The sequence below is a fragment of the Pogona vitticeps genome, chromosome 12, assembly GCF_051106095.1.
Source record: "Pogona vitticeps strain Pit_001003342236 chromosome 12, PviZW2.1, whole genome shotgun sequence".
Classification (NCBI taxonomy): domain Eukaryota; kingdom Metazoa; phylum Chordata; class Lepidosauria; order Squamata; family Agamidae; genus Pogona; species Pogona vitticeps.
The window spans coordinates 20,248,633-20,273,071 of record NC_135794.1 but is presented as its reverse complement, the minus strand read 5'-3'; the positions used below and the strand labels follow the sequence as shown (position 1 = coordinate 20,273,071).

The 24,439-nt window shown below is 43.7% G+C and overlaps 1 long non-coding RNA gene across 1 annotated transcript; it reads right to left on the bottom strand.

Moving 5' to 3' along the window:
• Positions 1–4,571: 4,571 nt before the first annotated feature.
• LOC144584634 (uncharacterized) lies at positions 4,572–16,157 on the bottom strand. Its single transcript, XR_013539011.1, has 2 exons — positions 15,754–16,157; positions 4,572–5,215 (listed from the first exon to the last, which is right to left on the bottom strand). It is a non-coding gene; the product is annotated as an uncharacterized LOC144584634 (long non-coding RNA).
• Positions 16,158–24,439: the final 8,282 nt, after the last annotated feature.

Sequence of the window (24,439 nt, the reverse complement as noted above, 5' to 3'; positions counted from 1 at the left end):
GGCAGGCCGGGGGGGGGGAGGCGAGGGCAAGTGTGTCCAAGGGACTCCATGCCAGTTTTTCCAAAGGAACTATTTGTAGATCAAGCACTTGAGAGATTAAAATCTTCTCTGGATTTTATTACCAAGCTATTTGCGTGAAACAGGCTCGTTTAAAGAGCGATAGAAAGTCAGATGCCGGGGTGTGTATTCGGCCAGTTTCCAAAGAAAAGAGGGCCAATGGACTTGTGGAAGGAGGAGGGAGCTAAAGCTCCTCAATAAGTTCTTTTCATTTGGATTTTTCCAGGAAATAATGGTAACCTTTAAATTGTGCATATTTTGAGACGCTTGTAGAATTTTAGGTCTGTGGCACTTCTCTCTGTGTCTCTCTTTTTTCAAATAGGAAAAAAAAACGGAGATCTGCCATCAAGTTGTCATTTCTAGATTTACATAACACAGCTTTCCTCTTGCGTATATGATTTGGGCAGAGCAAAACTAAAGAGACGGCCAGCTGTCACCTTGCTTCAGACCACTAATAATAGTAACTGAGTGCCATCGCGTCAATTCCGACTTATGGAAACCCTTTTCAAGGTTTTCTAGGAAGAGAGCACTCAGAAGTGGTTTATTTACCTTTTCCTTCTTTAGGGGGCATTCTAGGACTATGCAGCTTGCCCAGAGCCACACAGGCTGGCTCTTTGGAGATGCAACAGCGAGGAATTGAACTCCCAGTTTCTGGCTCCACAGGCAGATACCTAACTCACTGAGCTATTCAAACAACTACACTAGTCTCTGTTAAAAACTGTAGAAGAGAGAGAGACAGAGAGAGACAGAGAGAGAGACAGAGAGAGAAGAAAAGGTGAAAATAAAATAACCTATTGATAACCATGTCATCTGAGTTGGAAAATTTGACAAAGCAAACACAGATTAAATCGGTAGAGATATTGTAGGTAGTCTACTGAGACAGACAGACAGACAGACAGACACTAAAAGAGACTCTCAAATCAGCTACGTTCATTTCCTCAGTACATCCATGAACATGTAGGGTGTATTTGAATATCACAGTAATCCAAAATTTTCATCAAGAAAATAGACAACGCAGACAATGTGTGTCTTAAATTGTATACCTAGATGTAAATTGCAGCATTGTTGTTATTTAAACTGAATACCCGCTCAAGTTTCTGGTCACGCATGGACTGCTGGTGAAGAAACAGTGAGGCTTCTGTTCTTCCTAATTTATTATTATTTATTTTATTAGATTTATACCCCTCCCATCTAGACAGATAGTCTGCTCTGCTCTTTTAGCAGACCCTGGGTCCACTATGTTCCTTCTGGCTCAGTCGCCAGCTCCCCGTTCTTCTTCAAGACAGGCATGTGTGGCTTTCCAGATGTTGTCGGACTGCAACTTCCATCAGCCTTAGGCAGTGCAGACAATAGGGAATGATGATGGAAAGTGAGAGCCAAAAACATCAGCAGGACCGCACGCTTGCCACTGCTGGTCCAGTTTTTGTCTCTTATCTATCATTATTTTTTTTCTAGATTCTATTCCTGATCCACCACAATCTGCTGCACCTCAGCTCAAAGGGTTTGATGATTATTGAAATCAAAATCTGGAAGCGAACCTAAAGAAAAAGTGAATAAAATTCTGGAGGAAAACTAGAAGCCAGCCTTCGCTGATTCTCGAAACGAAGGCACACACATCTGTCTCCCCCATTTTCACAAAAGAGAACCATGATCAACGACCCCAAAATAAAATCCCAACCAATCTCATTGTCTGTCTAAGGAGAGGATTCCAATGACATGTCACGTTTTCTCTGCAACCTGCATTTCTACCCGTAAGCAAGTTTAAACATGTGTATGAGTAATCTGGCCTTTCTCACCAGATGACTCACAAACATGTTCAAACCCACCCATAAGCTCAAACATAACGTTGCAGGAAAAATATGACACGTCATAGAAATGTCATAGAAATCTTCCCCTTATTGATAACCATAGCTTACTGGTTTTTCAAGAGTATGTAGCGACTTTGTACTCTCTGGCTGAAATCCAGTAGTAAGTGAGGAAAGACATGATAGAGATGCATAAAATGATGCACATTGTACATAAACTTGATAAGGACTAGACTTTAGTCCTAATTCCAAGACTTGGAATAATCCACTGCCATGAAATGGTGCAAAATCCAATCATTATAATAATAATTGGGTGCCGTCAAGTCAATTCTGACTTATGGCGACCCTTTTCAGGGTTTTCCAGGTAGAGAATACTCAGAAGTGTATATTCTGAGTATTCTCTACCTCATTCCTTTTCTTCTGGGGGCATTTCTGGGACTATGCAGCTTGCCCAAGGCTACCCAGGCTGGCTCTTCTCTCTGGAGGCAAAGTGGGGAATTGAACTCCCAACCTCGGGCTTCACTGCCAGATATCTAAACCAGGTGTAAGGACAATTAAAAAGAAGCCCTTCACCCAAGGAGCCAGTCTCTGCTAATACTTGGCAAACTTTAAGGCAGTTGTCCCAAACCTTGGACCTCCAGATGTTCTTGGACTACAACTCCCAGAAGCCTTTGCCGCCACCTCTGCTGGCCAGGATTTCTGGGAGTTGTAGTCCAAGAACATCTGGAGGCCCAAGGTTGGGGACCACTGCTTTAAGGGACACGTTGTCAAAAATATTGCTGTAACAGTTCTTTGTCCTCTGTTTGCTGAGCAGGGAACTGGATGCATTTATGGGATGGATACAGATACATCGAATAATGCAGAGGAAACTCCCATGGCAGAAGAATGCCAAGACACTCATCATTGGCACATCAGAGGAAGGTGCCATGCGTGGTCCTGTCAACTCTGCTTCTTGCAAGATTATGAAGAAGTGTTCAGGGTGGAGGAAAGAGGCAAAGGACAAGCGAAGAGGGCTTTGAGGAATGACAAGAGACAACGGGAAGACACAGGCACCCTGAGCTTAAACTCAGAAAAATTATCCAGGCTTTCCTAATCCCACTCTCCCCCTTACCAGGAAACGTAAATAATTTCCAACTTGACCCAAACAGACATTTGGAAAACTCGCCCTTCGTTGGAAGGGGGCTCTTGAGAGAGATTTAAAGTGCATTCAGTTCCTGCTCCAGAGATGTTTCTGGAGACCCTCGCCATGACTTCATCCCATCCTTGACAAAACCCAGGTTACTGTTCTTCCTCGTTGCTGTCCCAGATCCCTTTTTAACTCAGCATGCAAAATGTGCGTTGCACAGTCAACTTTGCATAACACTCCTTATTAGAAACAGCCCTCCTCCAGTCAGCCACATCCTCGCATGATGTTTCTCAGCAGAGGAAAAAGAATGTGTCCCTGGTACGTGAGAAACCCAAGCTGTTCCACAGAGCTAACTTTGCCACCCTGAGAAAACCCCGGGGCAGATAGGCGTATGGAACTATTGAGACAGTCATTCCATGGGTAGGAGTGCCAGTTCTTTTTTCCCTGGGTTCTGAGTGGATTTGACGCCAGGGCCTGGCCGGTAAACACCATTTTTAAGTGTCACTTTACACTCTTCAGCAGATGTTTCTGCTTTTTGGAGTAATGGAAATTTTATGGACCATTTTCTTTCTCTTCCTCCTCCAGCATCACCACCACTGGATCAAGCATCAGACGTTAAACGCAACAACATAGTTATCTAAAGCAAAGGATCTTACAAGGGTGAAAGACGTTTCATGGTGGATCGGCGCAAGAGTCCTAACTGGTCCAGTATTTCATCCATATGGCAGTGGCCAATGGGAAGCCCACCACGAACGCAATATTCAGGTCCACCCATAATGGATGTATACAGAAGAACATTGATTCTGGTATTGCTAAGGTGGAAAGTTTGGTGCTTAGGCTGAAAAGATGAGATTATTCAAAAGATCGTCCATGGTTGGTTGAATTAGTCATTTACCATATCCTTCTTTGCAACTGAAATGGCCTGAAAACAACAAAATACACATGTTCATTATCGAAGGTTGTCAAAACCTACGGGAGGAAATGTACATACTGATAGAGTACCTATTTGGTCCAGACAGGTGACAGAGAACAAATCTAGACTCATACAAAGATTATTTACCACTGGGCTATCTTCTTTCTCATTCTAAAAACTTCACCCCCCACCTTGAATCAACTCGGCTGCTTCAAAATGCAGCAGCTGGACTTCTGAATGGGGCCAGCTATAGGGAGCATATTATGCCCCTGTTGAAACAGCTGCATCGGTTCCCAGTCCATATCCAGATGCAATTCCAAGCCCTATATGGCTGGGGTGCAGGCTTCCTGAAGGACTGTACAAGTATCTCCCTCCATGAGCCTTCTCGGAGTTTATGATCATCTGAGGAGGCCCTCTTCTTGGTCCCATGGCCAGCCCTGGCATGGTTGATGGGGACACAAGAGAGGGCCTTCTCTGTGGTGGCTCCCACATTATGGGATGCTCTCCCTCGGGAGGTCGGGCTGGTCCCCTCCCTTTCATCCTTCCACGGACAGCTGAAGACTCACCTTTTCAGGCAGGTTATGGCCGAATCCCTGAATGCCTTTTTAAAGATAATGTTTCTTTGCTTTCAATTATTCAATTGTATTTTAATTAGCATATAGTCTAATTGTTTTTTTTTTTAAAAATTAACTTATTATGCTTTAATTCTACTGGTGTTTTGTTGTTTTAATATTCTGAGGCCCCCTCAACGGGGGAAAGGGTGCCTATAAATAAACCAAATAATAAAATACAACATAACAAATGACGCAGGACTGGAAGTCCAACCAATTCTGGAAGATGCCAGACTTCCTCTAAAGGGCCAGAGAAGACACCACTTGGCGTTGCTGTTGTATCCAGAACTGCTTCTGGATGACTGGAGAGCCAAGGTGGTCAGGAATCTTTGTGTTCAGCTGTATCTACTAGTCCTTCCCGAAAAGAATCTGGCCACTGTGTTCCATGCTAAAAAGTCACCTCCACTTTAGATTAATAATACACTCCAGATGGGGGCTGCCCTTAAAAAGTGTCTGGAAATCACAGTTACCGCAAAACATGGTAGCCAGATGGCTGTTTGGTATGGGTTTTACAGAACACATAATACCAATTCTGGATCAACTTCATTGCTTTTTAATGAGAGTTATAAAAGTTAAACTGGAGAAGAGATGTGACAAGCATGGATGTCGTCCGGATGTTCCAGAGACGCATGTTTTCACACACATGATGGCATCTGTTGGAAGGTGAAAGTGGTTCTTGGAGATGATGCATGGCTTCTGACACCTAGAAAGGAGGAGAACACTTGTGATGCATGGGAACACAATGAGCAGGAACAGAAAGGTTGGAACAACACGACAAGGCAGAGAGTTACGAGCTCTGACTTGTTGGACTTTTTTCTGTACATGCAAAGAAATACAGTAGGTCCCCAGACTCCGCGGATGGGTTCCAAGCCCCTCCACAGGATGCTGAAAAATGTGGCTACGTAGCATGGTGTCTGGCCCCATCTAGTGGTCAGTTCTGATAATGTCATATTTAGAAATATATATTTCTAGGATTTTTCTTTTAATATTTTTTGTATTTTCAGACTATGAATAAGTGGATCAGCCAATACTGATCCCAGAGATAAGGAGGTCCTACTGTATTGTTCTTGTTGTATGCCATCAAGTCACTTCAAATTGATGGCAGCCTTCATGGGATTTTCAAAGTATCTGTGGTTTACCATCGCCATCAACTGGTGAGTTTCCATAGTTAAGCAGGTCTCCTGAGTCCTAGTAATTCTGTCCATTACACCACACTGGTTCTCACAAAGAAATGTAGCTGTCATAAAAAAAAATCCAGCAGGATTTGTATGTCTAAATTGGACCCAAGGGTTCGGTGGCCATAGTTAATAAGGAAGTTGACCCAGTATTGCTACAGATATATTGAGAACACCAACACTAGGAAAAGTTTTTCCTCTCCCTTTTAGGAGATTGGAAAATTGATCCTCACAATTGCTGCAAGCAGATATGAATCAGATGTGGCACCGGGTTAAGATTAAGGCTCGAAATCAATTGTTGGTCTCCATTAAGGTACACCTCTTGAAACACTGGGATTTATAAACATGTTGACTCATTATTTATTTATTTATTTATTTATTTATTTATTTATTGGACTTAGTAACTGATTGGATTTAGTAACTGATTCAACGACTGAAATCTTGTCGGCGTTCCTACACCTGCAGAAGGCTGGCGGTGATGTACTTATCAAGTGGCAATTTTCCTAAATTAAACATTTCCTGCTTCTGTCCCACAGTACCTGTGTAATCTCTTTCAGTGTATGAAAGCAGTGGGAGCTGTGGGGCAGAGGAGGAAGTCTTTAATTACCAAAGATCACAACTGTCAGAAGTGCTATCCCTGTTGTGGGGATTTGGGGTAATTAAAGTCTTCTTCCTCTTGTCCCATGGCTTCCAGACAATGAGAGGGATTCCTCAGGAGCTATGAGACAGAAGAGGGAGCTCTTTAATTTACAAAAATTGCCCCCTGCTGACGATGTCATCAGCCTCCTGCAAGTGTAGTTATGCCAACAGGATTTCAGCCAATGAGTCTGTTTCTAGTTAGGAACAGCGATTGGACTTAGGCCTTATTACGATAGAAACATTTGTGTACAAGACACTTCATTTTGCTTTAACAGATTCATGTTCTGAGAATGGACAAGATACTACCAGTATTGGCTACTCTCCGTTTCTTTCCTTTCTCTCTTCTTCCCTTTAAAAAAATAAATAAATCCTGAATTTTAAGTTCTTCCACTCTTAAATTCCATCAGTCCTAAACTTTGAGCTTATTTCAAAATTTTCATGGGGAAGTCTGTACAAATTTTGGTGCATACTGTGATTCCCTGAAAATAAGACAGGGTCTTATATTAGTTTTTTGCCCCAAAGAAACAAACAAACAAACAAAAACAAAAACACATTAGGGCTTATTTCCAGGGGATGTTTTATTTTTTCATGTACAACAATCTACATTTATTCAAATACAGTCATGTCATCTTCTTCTGGTTGCTGCACAAGGGTGGAGGGCAGGGTTTCACTTAACTGGGGTTATTTTTTGGGTAGGGCTTATATTACGCGCATCCTAAAAATCATACTAGGGCTTATTTTCAGGTTAGGTCTTATTTTCGGGGAAACAGTACTTCTCCTGAGATATCCATTTTCTTGATACGATACATTTTGAAACATTATGTTCTTTAACGTCTGCATTTTTGGGTACATTTTCTCCAGTGCATACTTTTAAAGAGGAGGACTTTGTCACACAATTCACGGAAAGGCAAATTTTGAAAAACAAGTGTGTTTGATCCACCGATAGATCCACAATTACTAAATTATGTTGGTTTGTATTAAAATAGAAACTCAGTAAATTTTCTTCCCCATCTCTAACAGCTGCTCTGGAAGATGCTGGGAATAGAGCCAATGCTCTTATAACTTGTTCGAGAATGCATGTGACTAGTAAAGCTGCTAGTTGTTTTACATTCATAGAATCATTAAAAAGTGAAGTTGGAAGGGGCCTACAAGGTCATCAAGTCCAACTCCCTGCTCAACGCAAGAATACAACCAACGCATATCTGCCAGGTGATTATCTAAGTTGAAGCCCTCACCCACTCCCAAGGTAACTGGTTCCACTGTCGTACTGCTCTAACAGTTAGAAAGTTTTTTTTCCTGATATTCAACAGAAATCTGACTTCCTTTAATTTGAACCCATTGTTGCGTGTCCTGCACTCTGGAATGATCAAAAACAGATCTTGCCCCTCCTCTGTATAACAGCCTTTGAAATATTTGAAAAGTGCTATGATATCAAAAGTCTTCTTTTCTCAAGGCTAAACAGGCCAAATTCTTTCAGCCTTTCCTCACAAGGCTTGGTTTCCAGCCCCCCAATCATCCTTGTTGCCCTCCTCTGAACTTGTTCCAATTTCTCAGCATCCTTCTTGCTGGTGTCCAGAACTCAAGGTGAACCTAACCAGTGCTGAATAGAGGGGGACTAGCACCTCGCAGGATTTGGAAACTATACTTCTATTAATGCAGCCTAAAATAGTATTTGCCTTTTTTGTAGCCATATCACACTGTTGGCTCATATTTAGCTTGTGATCTTCATGTCATGTGTCTTACTGATATACTTGTGATTTATATCTTGGCTAGTTTATTTGTCAACATTTAACTATTTCTGCTATGCTCATTTAATAAAATGCTTATGCTTTGTTTGGTTGACAATATATTTATGAAGGGAATGAATGCAATTGCATTATTTATATCTTTTAGAGAATGTTTAAATTATTGGCCCATACATTCGCCTTCAGATTTCTGTTTCCCTATCAGACGTTTGCATTTTCCGGTCTTCCTTTTTCTGCAAGGTTTTGTAGAAACGCCAGCATTTTCCCAGACTGACAAAAATAAAATGCATATGTTGGAATCTAGACCTTTAAAGTTGCAAGGAAAGCTAATGAAAACAGGGGGATCCCAGTGACTCACACCTGTGTTAATTATTTTTAGCAGACCTTGGCTTTAGTGAATAAGAATATTATCCTGTGGGGATTCCACATACAATGGGAACAGGAAACTTTTAAAAGAACATTTCTGTGCTGATATTATCTCACTGCTTCAGGACACAAAATTTACTTAATTGCAGCCAAGAAAGTTTTGAATTACCTTCTTTACAGAAGAAAAGCTTGTTAAGTCTCAGTTATCAAGGGGAAGAATTTTTTTTTATAACTCTTTCTTTTCAGATCCGTACCTTTCCCATTTAATACGTACAATAAGGCGGAGGAAGCTCCTCCTGATGAAAGTGGTTTCCAAAAAAAAAAAGTCTCGACAGAGCCTAAAATTAAATTCAAAACTCATTTATCCGGGGCTGAGAAGGACACGGGAATGCTGAGCCTTGCAGATTAGCTCCTGACTTTTTTTTTTAGTGAAAGACAAAAATTCACAACACTTGAGAGAAGCTTTGGAAGCTGGAATTACAACCAAGAAGTCTTCAATCTAGGGCCGGCTCTGCTGTTAGGCATAGTGAAGTGACGGCCAGGGAGGTCATTCTGATATCCTCTTGGGTCAAAACGTTCATCTTCCAGCAAACAATCAGGCACCTCTTTTTCAGGAGCCGCTTCCACCACAGACCCATTGGATGGTGGCTCTAGGCCTGTTGTCGCTTTGGGGTCTGGGCCACCATTACCCAACATGTGTGGGGCATCAACAGGACTGCTGCCATCATGGAAGTTCATGACAGGTCCCACCTCAGATTCGTTTCCTGACTTCTGGCTCTGGATTGGGCATCATAGTTATGGGACAAGGAGCACAACCTAATTAGACCCAGAATTTAGGTCCTTGAAATGACCGGTAGCCATGTATGGAAGTGAGAGCTGGGCCATAAAGAAGGCTGACCACTGAAGAATTGATGCTTTTGAATTGTGGTGCTGGAGGAGGCTCTTGAGGGTCCCCTGGACTGCAAGGAGAACAAACCTATCCATTTTGAAGGAAATCAACCCTGAGTGCTCACTGGAAGGACAGATCCTGAAGCTGAGGCTCCAATCCTTTGGCCATCTCATGAGAAGAGAAGACTCCCTGGAAAAGACCCTGATGTTAGGAAAGTGTGAAGGCAAGAGGAGAAGGGGACGACAGAGGACGAGATAGATGGACAGTGTCATCGAAGCGACCAACATGACTTTGACCCAACTCCGGGAGGGAGTGAAAGACAGGAGGGCCTGGCATGCTCTGGTCCATGGGGCCACGAAGAGTCGGACATAAGTAAACGACTAAACAACAACAAATGACCATCAAGTTGGAACCAACTTATAGTGACCCAGAGTTGGAATTTAAAATGAAATTAATGGACCTTAAGTTTCAGGGCTCCTAATCCTGGAGGGTACGGGGCAGAAGTGACTTTAGTCCACATTGGTTTAAAAAATGGTGGTGATCTGCCACGGAATAATCCCACTAAAGAAAATAACAGTGGTTAACCAGACCTTGTTGCTGGTTGTGAATGGGCCCACATAGTTCAAGCTTCAGGGCCACAAATCTGTAGGTCCAAAACTGTAGCGACTCTAACAGGGCTTTTCAAGGCAATTGAGGTATTTAAGGAGGGGTTTTACCAGTTCCACTCCCCTAGTGAGTTTCCATGGCTGAGTGGGAATTCGAACCCAGGCCTCCTGAGTTCTGGTCCGAGACTCTGTCCACTACACCACACTGGATATCCACTGATAACCCTAACGAAATATAGTTTTACTGATCAGTTGAAACTGAGATTGTCCTGCCTTTGGGCACATTTTGAGAAGGCAGGATTCTCTGGAAAAGACCATCATTATGAGAAAGGGGAAAGGCAGCAGGAAAAGAGGAAGACCTGATACAAGATGGACAGACTCTCTAAAGGAAGCCACAGGCTTGAGTTTGTAAGAGCTGAGCCAGGGCTGTTGAGTACAGGACATTTTGAAGTGCGCTTATACATAGGGTTGCCATGCGCTGGAGGTGACTTGATGGCATATAGCAACAAAAACACCAGCTAATTAGTCATCCTATTCGCAGTACAGCTTTCCATAGTCTGCTGTCCTTCAGTGTGTCTGGAATACAACGCCAATTATTCCCCAGCCACTGTGGGAATTGTAGTCCATTGCACCTGAAAGGGGTCAGGTGGGGACAGTTGACATGGCTGTCTTTCCTACACCAATTATTGTCCAGAAAAAGCTGCCTCAGTCTCCTCCAAATGAAGGCAAAGGAGCCCAAATGCAGAACGGAGCAAATATAAAACTGAAAACGAAGATGCCTGCATTCTCCAAGTGAAGTCATGTGTGAGGGGCTTTGAAAGGGGGGGGTTAATTATTTCAAGAATCAGGCGGCCCCTTAGCCGCCTGTCGCCAAGATTCATTTTGTCAGGTGAACCTCAGGACGAGCGCCGGTGAAGACAAATACTTCCATCCTTCAGGTATGCAGAGCCCTGCTTCTTCTTAGCTCAAGTTTCATATTCTTCTTCAGACATTTTGTTAAAAAAAACATATACAGGGAGATAAAGCCCCCTACTGTTCGGCCTGGAGCAACATCTTTGATGATCTGGGGATTGGGAAGGTGGCTGAAAACGAGCCTAATTTTGTGTTTTTCCCCCATGGCACAAAATGTATTATTTATTTAAAAGCCGGCTGGAGATCTCCGTGGTTTAGGTCTCTGGCTGGGGAGACAGAAGTTGGGCGTTCGATTGCCCCACTTGTGCAAGTGACTGGAGACACAGCCAGCCTGGGTAGCCTTGGGCCAGCTGCGCAGTCCCAGGGTGCCCCTAGAGGAAGGGAATGGTAATACACCTCTGAGTATTCTTTACCTGGAAGAGCATTGCCATGAGTCAGAATTGACCTGAAAGGCACGTGATTAATATTAACAGGGTTTTCAAGGCATGTTGAGATATTTAAAGAGTATTTTTAATTAGTTCCACTCCCCCCGTGAGTTGCCATGGTTTCAAGCCAAGCTCTACGGCATCCTCCTCTGTCATTCTATCTACTACATTTATATATCCACTACATTTCACTGTACCTGAAGCATACCTGAAGGATGCTTCCATCCATCAGGTACGCAAATACCATATTTTTTCTGTGTATAAGATGCCCCCATGTATAAGACCCCCCCACACACACTTTTCTAATCCAAAATTAAGAAATCTAAGTGGGGCTTAGCAAGTGCAGGGGGAAAGGGATCAAAGCGCTGCAGGATCGCTTTGATCCCTGCTTTCCCCTCCACTTGTTTTTGTTCTCTCCTCAGCTTACCTCCATGTATAAGACGACCCTCAATTTTTAGTCTAAAGAGTTTAGACCAAAGTATAGTCTTATACACAGAAAAATGCGGGACATGCAAGACTGGATTGTATAAGAAAGTTGAAGCCAAGATTTAAATTGCATCCCTCAAGGAATCCAGAAAACCTTGGCTGAAGGGATGTTTAATTATTATTTGTTTACCCCACAAACACACATGGGGGGGGGAGGATGAGAGAGAATGCCCTGCCACCAGGTGACTGGATACATCTTGGTGCTGAGGACTAAGTAGCTGCAGCCCTCAAATGAGTTCTACAGGTGGTTTCCTGGTGGTGGTGGTGGGGGAACCTTAAAGAGAACTTTCTCTGGTGTCTTCCTGAGTGGGTGGCTTTTCATGTCTTTTGAAATCACACATATATTAAATGTTCTTTACAAGCTAAAAGTAATCCTCTTTCATTGATACTGGGGAGAAAAACACAAATATCCGTCTGTTCTGGGAAATATGTGTTTCCCCCCCCCAGAAGAAGCGCCTGCTGGAGCAGAAACGTTAACAAACAGCATCCTGCAGAATGTCATGTCTTTCGCCAAGAGACAAACACAGCTGGATTTGGGGGGGAAAGCTGAAACTTTGCTTTCAAAATCAAACTCGGGAGGACTTGTATGACTTCCCTAGAAGGTATTACAAGGACTTGGGATAAACTGTGGGTGGGAGAAGCTATTCTGGAGTGCAACTTCGGCAACGCTGCTTAGTCAGGTAACTTCCATAAAATTTGTATTTGCGGATTTATGTGCACAAACGCAAATCAAGGGATGTTGATCATTCTACCGATGGAAGCTCAATAATAATACGTGCAAGAGTGGGGATGACTGTTATCAGGTGGTCTGTATATCTGCTCAGTCCAATCTGCTGGGTCGCTTAATGGTTTAGGGATCTGGCCACAGAGCCAGAGGTGGTCTGTTCAATTCCCTACTGTGCTTCCCTGCCATGAGCTGGATTTGATGATTTGTAAGGTCCCTTCCACTCTGCAGTTCTAAGTGCCAAGCACTCTTCATGGCCAGCTTTTGCTCTGCTTTCACTGTCAGAGAAGACATTTTGTTGTTTAGTCATGAAGTTGTGTCTGACTCTTCGTGACCCCATGGACCAGAGCACGCCAGGCCCTCCTGTCTTCCACTGCCTCCCGGAGTTGGGTCAAATTCATGTTGGTCGCTTCGGTGACCCTGTCCAACCATCTAGTCCTCTGTCGTCCCCTTCTCCTCTTGCCTTCACACGTTCCCAACATCAAGGTCTTTTCCAGGGAGTCTTCTCTTCTCATGAGATGGCCAAAGTATTGGAGCCTCAGCTTCAGGATCTGTCCTTCCAGTGAGCACTCAGGGTTGATTTCCTTCAGAATGGATAAGTTTGATCTTGCAGTCCAGGGGACTCTCAAGAGTTTCCTCCAGCACCACAGATAAGACATATAGTCGCCCTAATGCTCCTGCATCTAAAATATTCTTCCCAATCAAAAAAAGATCGAGTCCATCAGAGAGAAAGGGTTGGCTCTTTGCTATCACCTCCCCAACTAGTTTTCTGCTGGCATGAAGTTGTGGGTGGTTTTGTTGCGGTCAACACAAGCGAGCATCCAGAAATCCAATCTGCTGAAAAAGATGTTACCTTGCTTAACGCTGCATCACTTTAGGTATCTCTTTGTACCCATCTATTTTAATTCATTACAGTTTAGGAGTTTTATGGGCTGATGCCCACATTGTGAGATGCGAGCCACCACAACAGCACGTTAGCTCTCTGGGATTTCTCAGAGCAATGACGTTAAGGGCCTGCACAAATCTCGGAACAGGAGCTGTTTCCTTAATGGTTCATTTGTTTAAACAAAAAATGTATAAACAAAGACTTGGAAGGGAGCACTACATAACTTGCCACCCGCTCAGCCAAAACACAGCTTGCAAAACTTGCCAAGGACTAAGAGGATGTCACATTTTTTGTTGACTGGCAATGACATTCAAAAATGTGCATGCATCGGAGAAGGTCATCAATCCAACACCTGGCAGATCACCCATCGTGCCAGCCAGATAGGATTGCCAGCTTTAGAAAGGGAAAAGTGGATACTTACCTATGGGCCCCCCCTTCCATCGCGGGGTGGTCCAGAAGGGGCAGAAGTAATTCCATGTCTATGGGGACAAGCTTTGGTGCCAAATGACATGCTTGTTCTCAGTCCAGTTGTCATACTATGGATCATAGTAATGATGCAGAAGATTCTCCCATCTCACCAGTATCTCCCAGTATATTATGGAGAAAAAAAGTTTGGTGCTTTGTTTCATTTGGGCAAAACAGGATCCACAATTCGGACCACGAACCAAACCTCGATCCAGCCCGGTTCGTGGGTTATTTCGGTCTGTACCTCGGATCGTGCCTGTCTCTAATATTGAGCCTTAAATGGCTATTTTTATGGGCTTGTGGAATCAGTGCCTGATAAGGGTCACAAGACCCAGAAGGGTGCTTGTCTCCAAGATAAGGTCAATATTTGGAGCACCCATCGGGTAAAAGGTTTCTTGGCTCCACGCGCATTATATTTTGCGGAATCAGGCTTTGGAGCCCTAAGCCAAAGTCGGTGTAAACCCAATGAAAGGTTCAAAGGGATGAGGAAAGAAATTCAACATAAAGTCGCTACTGAGGTAAAGACAGAAATGCTAGAGGAACAGGCCAAAAGTACAAGGTGAGAAAATAATCGTTTAGCCCTCAGAGGGGTGAAGAATGCTTTCTTTACAGAAAGCCTCACAATTTTTGTAAGAAAGATGGTGAACCCAAAGGAAGTAAGGAAAATAGAAGCAAACAGTTAAGGACATGCACAATGAGGAGAAAGTGCCAAAAGTCCCAGGTAGCCGGCTCAAGGTTGACTCAGCCTTCTATCCTTCCGAGGTCGGTAAAATGAGTACCCAGCTTGCTGGGGGGGGGGGGCAATGTATAGCCTGCATAATTAAATTGTAAACCGCCCGGAGAGTGCTTGTAGCGCTATGGGGCAGTATACAAGTCCAATAAATAAATAAATAAATAAATAAATAAAAGACTCTTAAACACCTTTAACTGTCTAAAAGAGCGTTAATCAGCACAGGCACAGGAAAACGAGTGTATGAGTCACAAACAGGAAGCTGCCTTATCCCAGGTCTGGCGGGTCCACCCATCGTCCAGACTGCCTTCTCTGGCTTGGAGAAGTGACCCTTACAATATCTGCAGCCCCTTCTTTTAACCACAGATGAGACCCATGACCATCTGAATGCAAATCAGATACCCATGACCTCATGGTGCAGTGGTTCAACTGAGAGTCCTACAGCCAAAACTCTGCTCACAACCTGGGTTCAATCCCAGGTAGCGGCTCAAGGTTCACTCAGTCTTCCATCCTTCCGAGGTCAGTAAATTGAGTAACCAGCTTGCCGTGGGGCAGGGGCAATGCATCATTCGATTATAATCTGCAAAGAGAGTGCTTCAAACACTATGGGGCAGAAAATAAACAGCCCGCATTGCCTTTTTTAAAATGTTTTTTGCTTTTTACTACCAAATGATGGTCTTTTTTGAGCCTGGGTCAGGGGCAGAATACACAGCTTGTCAGTCCCTGTAGAAGACAGAAATGCGTCTAGTTCAAAAGCGACAAATGAACAGTGATGTCTGTAATAGTAGTCAAAGAATACAGGTGTTTATTTTTCCTGAATGGTACAGGGTACATTAAAATTATCATGTGCAAAATTGTAGGTGACAAGTATCCTTTTGTTGACTTTTTAGGTTGCACATTTCCTCGTTTTGGGTATCTGATGCACTGTAAGCACTATACTGCACTGCCCATAAACAGAATACAGGAACGACACGCTGCCTTTCGGATCAGCAAATCCCCCATGTTGTACAGGTGTTCGCTGAAATGTCACGCAGTGCCACATATCCAGTATCTTTCCCTTCCTAACTGTAGAAAAAGATTTTTAGAAAATTGAAAAGGGAAAGGATCCCTCTACAGATTTCCAGGCTGGCTTGTAATATCCCAATCTGATTATTGCATTGGTGCCAAAAACAAAAAATAATAAAAATCCCCGACCTTCCTTCCTGCCCCAAAGGGCAACCCGTTTTTCTTCCTATGATGACGGAAGGCTTCCCAGCAAAAGTGGTGGAGAGTCCAGTTTATCTTATATTCTGACACAGCTGTTGCCCTTGGAATCCTGCCTCCCATCCCTTGAGAAGACCGGGAGATTTCCCAGCAAATGTTGTCATGCTGATTGCAAAACTTCCAATGGTTCTTCGTATCGTTGGAGAGGAACGCTGGAGTGTTGCCCTGGACGTTTCGGTCCAAAAAAGGGTAGGTGGAACTTGGAACAAAAGGCCGAAGTGGGGCACCGTGTCAGCGTCAAGAGGTTCCACCGCTTCTGAGTTCCAAGCAAAAGCGACTTCAGACAGGCAGTCAGAACTTACAGAGAGATGGATGAAAAGTTTGGGGATGGGGTAACCCCCAACCCATCTCTGCTGCAGTTAACATCGAGACTGAGAGATGGGCAACCTTCCTTTGGGATGGGACTACAAGGCCCAGAATGCCTCAAACAGCATGGCCATCACCTTTCCCTGACTAGTGCAAATCATTCCTGCTGCCCAAGCAATTTTGCAACTCAAGCCCTTGCTTCCCCCTAAAACCAAGGCACATAGAATAGCAAAACCCAGCTGAAGCTGTTTGGAGCACGAGTCAGAAAAATCCCACCTGTTGTGAGCCACGTTACATCCCCTACACACAGGAAGAAAATGTGGTAGAAAATAAAGTAAGTAAAGTAAGTATGTGTGTGTGTATGCCTAGGTAGAGATTAGGCATCCTTTAGTCTCGAGAGACGATGGCAACGTACTCTGTATGGAGGTCTTGGAACAGCGTCTAGTGTGGCTGAGAAGGCCAATTCGAGAGTGACCGTCCCTTCCACACTGAAGACAGATACAATCTGTCCCCTGTCCAGCTCCCTGGTTTTGCTGCTTTCGGGACTGCCTCTTTGCCTCGGCCTGCTGGACAAGGGTCTCTTCAAATTGGGAGAGGCCGTGATGCACCGCCTGCCTCCAGGCTGAACGCTCAGAGGTCAAGGTTTCCCATCTGTGGAGGTCTATTCCTAAGGCCCTCAAATCCTGCTTGCAGATGTCCTTGTATCGCAGCTGTGGTCTCCCTCTGGGGCGATTTCCCTGCACGAATTCTCCATACAGGAGATCTTCTGGAATCTGACCGTCAGCCATTCCCACGATGTGCCCCAGCCAACGTAGACGTTGCTGTTTCAGTAATGTATACATGCTGAAAATTCCGGCTCATTCTAGGGCTACCCTATTTGGAAGTTGGTCTTGCCAGGTGATACCAAAAATGTATCAGAGACAACACATATGGAACGTGTTCAGCTAGGTCTTCTGTAACTAAAATGTGTGTCAAAGGAGTGACATGAAAGCCACCCCCTTTGTATGGGAAAGAGTCCTTTTATTTCCACTGCTGTTTATTGTATTTGAAGAGTTCCCCTCCTGCTTTCAAGGAAGAAATAAAAACCCAGCTAGCTTTCTTTTCTGTGTAGTTTCTGTGACGACCGTCTGTGAAAAATTAAAATGAATCGAATGTGGAACAAGGAAGACACACTCATGGATGCACAGAATGTGAGCAGCAGGACCCAGACTTGTGAGTCAGGGTTGACCTTGACACTTTCACTTTCTCCGGATTATTGTGCCTTGTCCTTGATTTCCTCCCACGCACTCTGGGAGACTGGAAATCCCTTCCCATCTTTCGACTGGGAGGCCCTGTGTTCCAGTGTCATCCTACCTGTCTTCTTGAGTCAGCCTCTGCTATAGTCTTGACTCAGGCCTGTTCTGCCTGGGTTCCAGGCATGCAATTCCCTTTAGCCCACAGAAGACTGCCCCCAAACCCAGCTTTTGCTAACAAAGCGGAAGGGATTTGGAATGCGTTGGATTGCCTTAGACTCCCCGTTCCAGGAAGCGAATGACGTCATGGCCTTATCTGTCTGCTGGACTTGACTTTTGCTCTCTCCTTTCTGGGCAGCTCCGTCGGGAGACATCTCTTGTTCACTTTCTCCTTTCTGGCGGGGCTTTCCATGTGGCAAAGAAGGATAAGAGAAGCTCGGCCGAGCATCTGCCATTTTTATTAGGCTTTGGAGAAAAATATTTGTGCAGTTTTACCTTGCAATAAATCTTTCCTTCTTCACTGTATCTCATGCAACACCTACGGTTTCACTTTCGGGAACGGTTCATGGAAGCAGCTGCCTCCAGGAGCTGTGATGGGGCTCTCTGGCTTTATGCATCTCTTGAGGCTAAGCAGAAATAAACCCCTTTTATGAACAAAAAATGTATCTATCTGTCTCTATATATGTAATTAATAATCATGAGCCGTCAAGTCAATTCTGACTTACAGCCACCCTTTTCATGGTTTTCTGGATGGGCAATTAAGACCCATTAGCCTTACAAAAGAACTGCTTCTGGTGATGATCAAAGGTCTTATGGAAGGTAGATGAGTTATGAGCATTGTTTGGCTATCAGTCAACAACATCTGTTTCGGGGGGGGGGGAGGTTGCAAAGCACAGGGGCATAAGAAAAGTGGGCTAATCCTGCCAGCTTTGCCCCTACAGCCATTCTAGCAGTTTGCCTGAACTGCTTCCATCCAGTTGGTTATCATAAGAACTTGTTCCCCTCTCTTTCTCCTTCTCCGCCCTTTAATTCTTTCTCCTTTAATTCTTAGAAGTAGACTGTAAGCTTTAAATATATATGTAGATGCTACCTTTGAGATGACCACATGTAACTGTGCTGAAAAAAATAAAGTGAAACCCCTTTGCAGTGGAAAATACAGACATGTGGAAAACTGCCCATCGGACTTCTACAATATGATCCACTGCCCTGCCCTAGTCTTCTTTCAAACAGCTTTTATTGTTTCGGGTTTTTGTGTGATTACAAAAGCAGCAGAAGTAGCTATTTAGATGGACATTGGCTGTTGAATCTCACTGGTCACTTTTGGGACAAGGGTGTTAGGTCACACCAGGAGCATTCCACCCAACCCTGCTGATAGGTCATCTCCACCAGCCTTTTCCTCTTCCCTCCTGGGCCTTTTTTCCTTTTGTGCCGTCTCTTTTTAGATTGCAGGTTTCCAGGCAAGAGTACAGGGCACGTAAAAACGGGCTCCGGTTACAGGAAGCCGTATTTCATTCCTGAAACATGCTAACTGTTAGAGCAGTATGACAATGGAGCCAATGACCTCGGGAGGTGGAGAGCGCTCCAGCGCTGGAGCCATTCCCAAGAAAATTGGACAACCCTCTGGCAGATCTGCTTTGAGATGGATTCTTGTATTGAGCAGGGGGTTAGGCTCGATGGCCTTCTAGGCTCCTTCCAACTCCATTATTCTATGATTGCCCTTCTACTCCTGGTCCAGGAATCTTTTCAGTTGAAAAGCAGGATACAATCACTATACGTTGAAGAATGGGCTACAGTAGCCCTCTAGATGTTTTTGGCCTGAGGGTACCCCATAATCCATCATGATTAGCTGTACAGTGGGGTCTTGACTTGAGAACTTAATTCGTATTGGAAGGCGGTTCTCAAGTCAAAAAGTTCTCAAGTCAAATCTGCATTTCCCATAGGAATGCATTGAAAACCATTTGATCCGTATCTGCTCTTTTCCGTCCATAGAAACTAATGGGAAGCTGCTATTCTGCCTTTGACCACTGGAGGGGGATATTTTGTTTCTTTTTTTCTTAGGTCAAGAAAGGTTCAGGGAAGGCAGGGAAAATACAGTCCAGGCAGTACAGTACCAGGCAGTCCGAAGACTGTCTCCCAATCCACTCTCTAAATGCTGGGAGGAGTGAGGAAGCAGACAGGCACCCTTTTCACTGGTCAACAGTTAATTGAAAGTTCAAATTTTGCACTTTCCCTGCCTCCCACGTGGTTTTTTTTCAGTTCTTAACTCAAATCTAAGTACTTAAGTCAAGTCAATATTTTCCTGTGAGAGCGGTTCTTAAGTCAAAATGTTCTTAACTCGAGCCGTTCTTAAGTCAAGACCCCACTGTACTGGCAAGAGTTGACAGGAGGTGTAGGGCAGAAACATTTGGAGGGCTATATTTGCTCACCCTGTTCTACTGAGGAATAATGATTAACACAACTCTGTGTTGTGTGGGTGTGGATCATTCAGTTATTACTGGTACAGATTAACAGTGCAATTTATGATCTTCAGCGATGGCATGTCTTCAAGAACAACTCATACAGAAACACTGCAGGTAGATTCCTCTGGGGGGTGGGAAGTCACCCTTAAACACCCTAAAGTTCAACCTTTCTAGCCACAAACCCATTGCATGCCTGACGTAAAAAGAATGAATTATGAAAAGCCCTACCTAAACCTTTCCTGTCATCTCTGAACATCTGCTTGGGTGATAGACATCACTCTGGTATGCAATTCTCATATGATATCATCTAGTCAAAAGAGCAAGTTGAGTAAGGCATTCTTTCACTGGAATTTCATCTTTTGTAAAGCAACTGTTTTGCTTTTCACAGCCAAGAGCAACACTCTGGAAGCAGATGCAATGACGTGAAGTCCTCGGACTTTCGGTGGATCACCCTGTCATGAAGGAGGAAATTGGACAGAACAAAGCCAGGGTGGCTATCTAAAGGCGTCAACGTGATTTCATCCATCAGTTACGGCTCGGTCCTTAAATACACATTGTTCCTTGGGAGAACAAGTATTTCAGAAAGTTGGGGACATTAACCGACTGCTTGGCAAACATTAACTGGTCACATCTGTATGATGGAAAGGAAGAAAACATATGCCATAGCATCTCGTATCCTGTCCCTGAGCTCCGCCAACGTAGCAGAAGTGACATCACTGGCAGTGATAGGCTGCCACTAATTAAAGGGTTCCTTTTTTGATCTTGGAGTGAGCATGACTTGTGCGTAATGAGACCAAGCTGTGTGCACTCCAATATCAAAGCAAATCATCATCATCATCATCATCATCATCATCATCATCATCATCATCATCATCATCATCATCATCATCATCATCATCTATATATCCATTTCAGCAACTTCAAGATTCCAAAATATATCTTAGAGGGCTAATTCCGTTCGTTCTAATTAGAGAACCCACTCCACCGGTCCACTCACCAGGCTCCATGCCATGCAAATCTCTGTCGGCAGTAATATTGTGCCAATCACGGAAGCAGCCCGACCAGTGCTGCTCCACCTTCCGGACAGGCGACTGCCGAACAGGGAGACTTCTCATCCCACCTTCTCACTGGAGTGGTTGGCTGCACGGAGAGGCAGGGCGGAGCCAGCCCGTCAAGCTACTTCCACAATTGGTGTGATGTTGCCTCCAATGGACGCACCCAGTGCGTGCAGCCTGGTGAGTGGACCAGGCTGGTTCTGGAGGGAGGGAATGGACCTCCATGACACCTGTGGTGCCACATTTCGTATTCGTATGCCCCAGGCATACAAATATGAAGCTCCCATCTCTAGTTCCAGTCAAAGTAAACTCACACATCTTGCAGACTGCAGCAATCTCCATCTAAAAAGCTACACCTTGCCCCCAACAGCGGCCATGAGACTTTGAGACTTTAACATAAACATATAATTTTGGAGCTACCCTCAAGTCCATGGTGCACAGCCTGAGGAAGACAAATTATCATCAAAAGTTTGCTGTTCGTTTTTCATTTTGTTATACAGTGGTGCCTCACTTAGCGATGTTAATTTGTTCCAAAAAAAATCACTGCTAGGCGATTTCATCGCTAAGCAAAACGAAATGCATTGAAAACCAGATAATCCGTTCCAATAGGAACGAATTGCCGTCCTTAAGCGAAAATCGCCATAGGAAACATCGCTAAGCGAAACGCTGTTCCCCAATTGAAATGCATTGAAACCTATTCAATGCATATCAATGGAGGAAAACAACAACAACAATAAATTAAAAAAGAGTCAGAACAAAGTCAAATTTGGTTAACAAAGGGTTTATTAAGTGCACTTTATGATTTCAAACATTTTAAACAGTAAATTTTAACTTTATAAATAACAGGAAAACATTTTAAAAACAGCAAACATGAGGCTGTTTAAACCATCGTTAAGCGAAACAGGGGACCCAAAATTTAATCGCTATGCGAAGCATGTTCCCAACCATCGCTAAGCGAAAATTTTCCATAGGGACCATCGTTAAATGAAGTGCAAAAACACTCCGGAAAAGTCGTCGCTAAGCGATTTAGTCGTTAAACTGAGCAATCGCTAAGCGAGGCACCACTGTATTTTTTTAATGGTCCAATAAATGTATCACCTGCTCCTGCCTTTGTATTGTTTCGGGGACCACGTGGCCTTTTCCTGACTTTCACTGAATGAAGTCAACATTTAAGTAAGTCCCATTGATTCAGTGGCTCTGCTCCTGTAGGGACTCGAAAGCGAATTTAGTTGGTGTCCTCCACATGGGTTGTTGGTAACTTTTACCCTATCCAGCCAGCAAAGAGTTTGCACTGAAGGATGAATGAACTCAATGTCATTGTCAGCTATACTGTACGCCTACTTGCAACATTCCATACTTCTTTTGGCTCAACTGGTACTCTTCCAATTTATCTTTTCTGTCTTTCAGTTTTGAGCCTTGACTTCCTTCACCCTTTTCTTTCTGCGGGAGCAGGCCTTTGTTCAATATGTAGCGCAATTTCAGCCAGGAAGACAGTACAACTGAAATGCCACTTAGCCTCGTCACAAAACCTTCTTTATCTGGCTTCTCCCACAAAGGTTGCCCCTCCAGAATTTCCTAGACTAAACTGAAAGGATATATAATGATGAATACAAGCAAGGGAGAACAGACCGGGTGTTGAGACCAGATGACACTTAAAATGGATAGACGACTAATAAGGGGCAGGGGGAGGCAAGGATAAAAAAAAAAAATTCCCCTAGTGACTGCAGTGAATGCTTCTAAATAAACCATGTTGCATTTGAGAATAACTTTCTGGATCATTATAATTTAGCTCAGTTCCTCAAGAGGCCCTCCACTTCAAATAATCAAGAATTGTAGTGCTTTCCTTTACATCTCCTAATTCTGCCAAAGCAATGAACTTCAAGGTGGCGAACAGCAGTTATTAATGGTCTTCCAGTATTACAATTGACATCAAAGCGACCAACATGAATCGGACCCAATTCCGGGAGGCAGTGGAAGATAGGATGGCCTGGCGCGCTCTGGTCCATGGGGTCACGAAGAGTCGGACACGACTTAATGACTAAACAACAACAAGCACGTACAATAAAGGTATGTGCAAAATCATGGCTAAGGCAGGTGGCATATACCAAGAATTAAGGAACAAAACGCTTCTGTCCACATGTTGGATGCATGGATTTGTAATACATATCAGAAGCAAGCAGACTTCCTTTCACCCTAAAATTGGTTCTGTCTCCCACAACTCAAAGCCTTTGTTTTCTGCAATGTGGAATAGCTTTCCAGGCACTGACATTGTTAGACAGAATCAGAAACCCTTATTGAGCTACTGACCACTATACAAAAATATACAAGCAGATCCTGATTGACCTTCAGCAGCATCCTCGGTGCTCTGCTAGAACAGTGGTTCTCAACCTTGGGTAACTCAGGTTTTATTGGACTACCACTCCCAGAAACTCCAACCAGCACAGTTGGCAGTGAGGACTTCCATTGCAGTCCAAAAACAGCTGGATTACCTAAATTTGGGAACTACTGGTCGACAAGGTTCCTAAGAAAAAGGCAATATATAGTCAATGGCGGCTTTCCAAGCAAAGTGGCAACCGCTATCCGAAACCTATTAAATTGTAACTCTATTGGCCTTTGTGGAAGAATGTCAACTCTGACTTCATCCTAAATGTTTCACTCTTTATTCCTCTGCCTTCTTTATGTATGTGTGCATTTGTGTCTGCGAGCACACACACACACAGACAGACAAAAATATTTCTCTCTCTAGCAAGGGTGTTTCATCTAATCACTCAGCTATGTCCCTTGCGGGTTTCAACTCCATGACCTTCTTGCTCAGATTTTATTTTTCAAATGAACCATCAAGCTGGGAGAACAGAAGCTGCTTCTCAGTAACATGCTTATTTTCACTTTCTGCAGGATCTAGTCTGTACTGTAAGAAACAGTAAGTTTGGGCTTTTCCCTCTTGTTAATTAGCCTTTCTATCCTTCATAACAACTCTTCCTTCTATAGCTAGATTCTTATACTGAGCTTTGACAATAATCTTTATTGATTTTAATAACCTGTATTTTGGAGAGGTACCACCACAGTACCATGTCTAATCGCGCTGGCCACGTGACCACGGAAACTCTCTACGGACAAACGCTGGCTCTACGGTTTGGAGACGGGGATGAGCACCGCATCATAGAGTCTGACACGACTGGACTAAATGTCAAGGGGAACCTTTTACCTTTATTTTGGAGAGACCTTTTTTAAACCGGCAAAAAAAAAAAAAGGGACAAAATTGTGTGCAAGCTTTCAAATTCATCTTTCTCCATCATGGAAGATATTACAAAAAAGAGAAGAAAGATGTATTCTTAAGTCCTCGTGTGGTTTCCATGTTTTCTTGAGGCATCATGGAAGAGACAGGATGCAGGCAATAGAATGGTCTGTCTTCACCAGATGATACAGAAATGCTAAGTTTCATCAGTAGTTCCTCCTTCTGATAGTGCTCAGAGAAAGTCAACCGCCAGGTTCTCCTGTTCACTGAACTTTACCAGCAGAAATGTAAAGAGACAAATAACATCAGCTCTAATAGAAATGGTTCTCG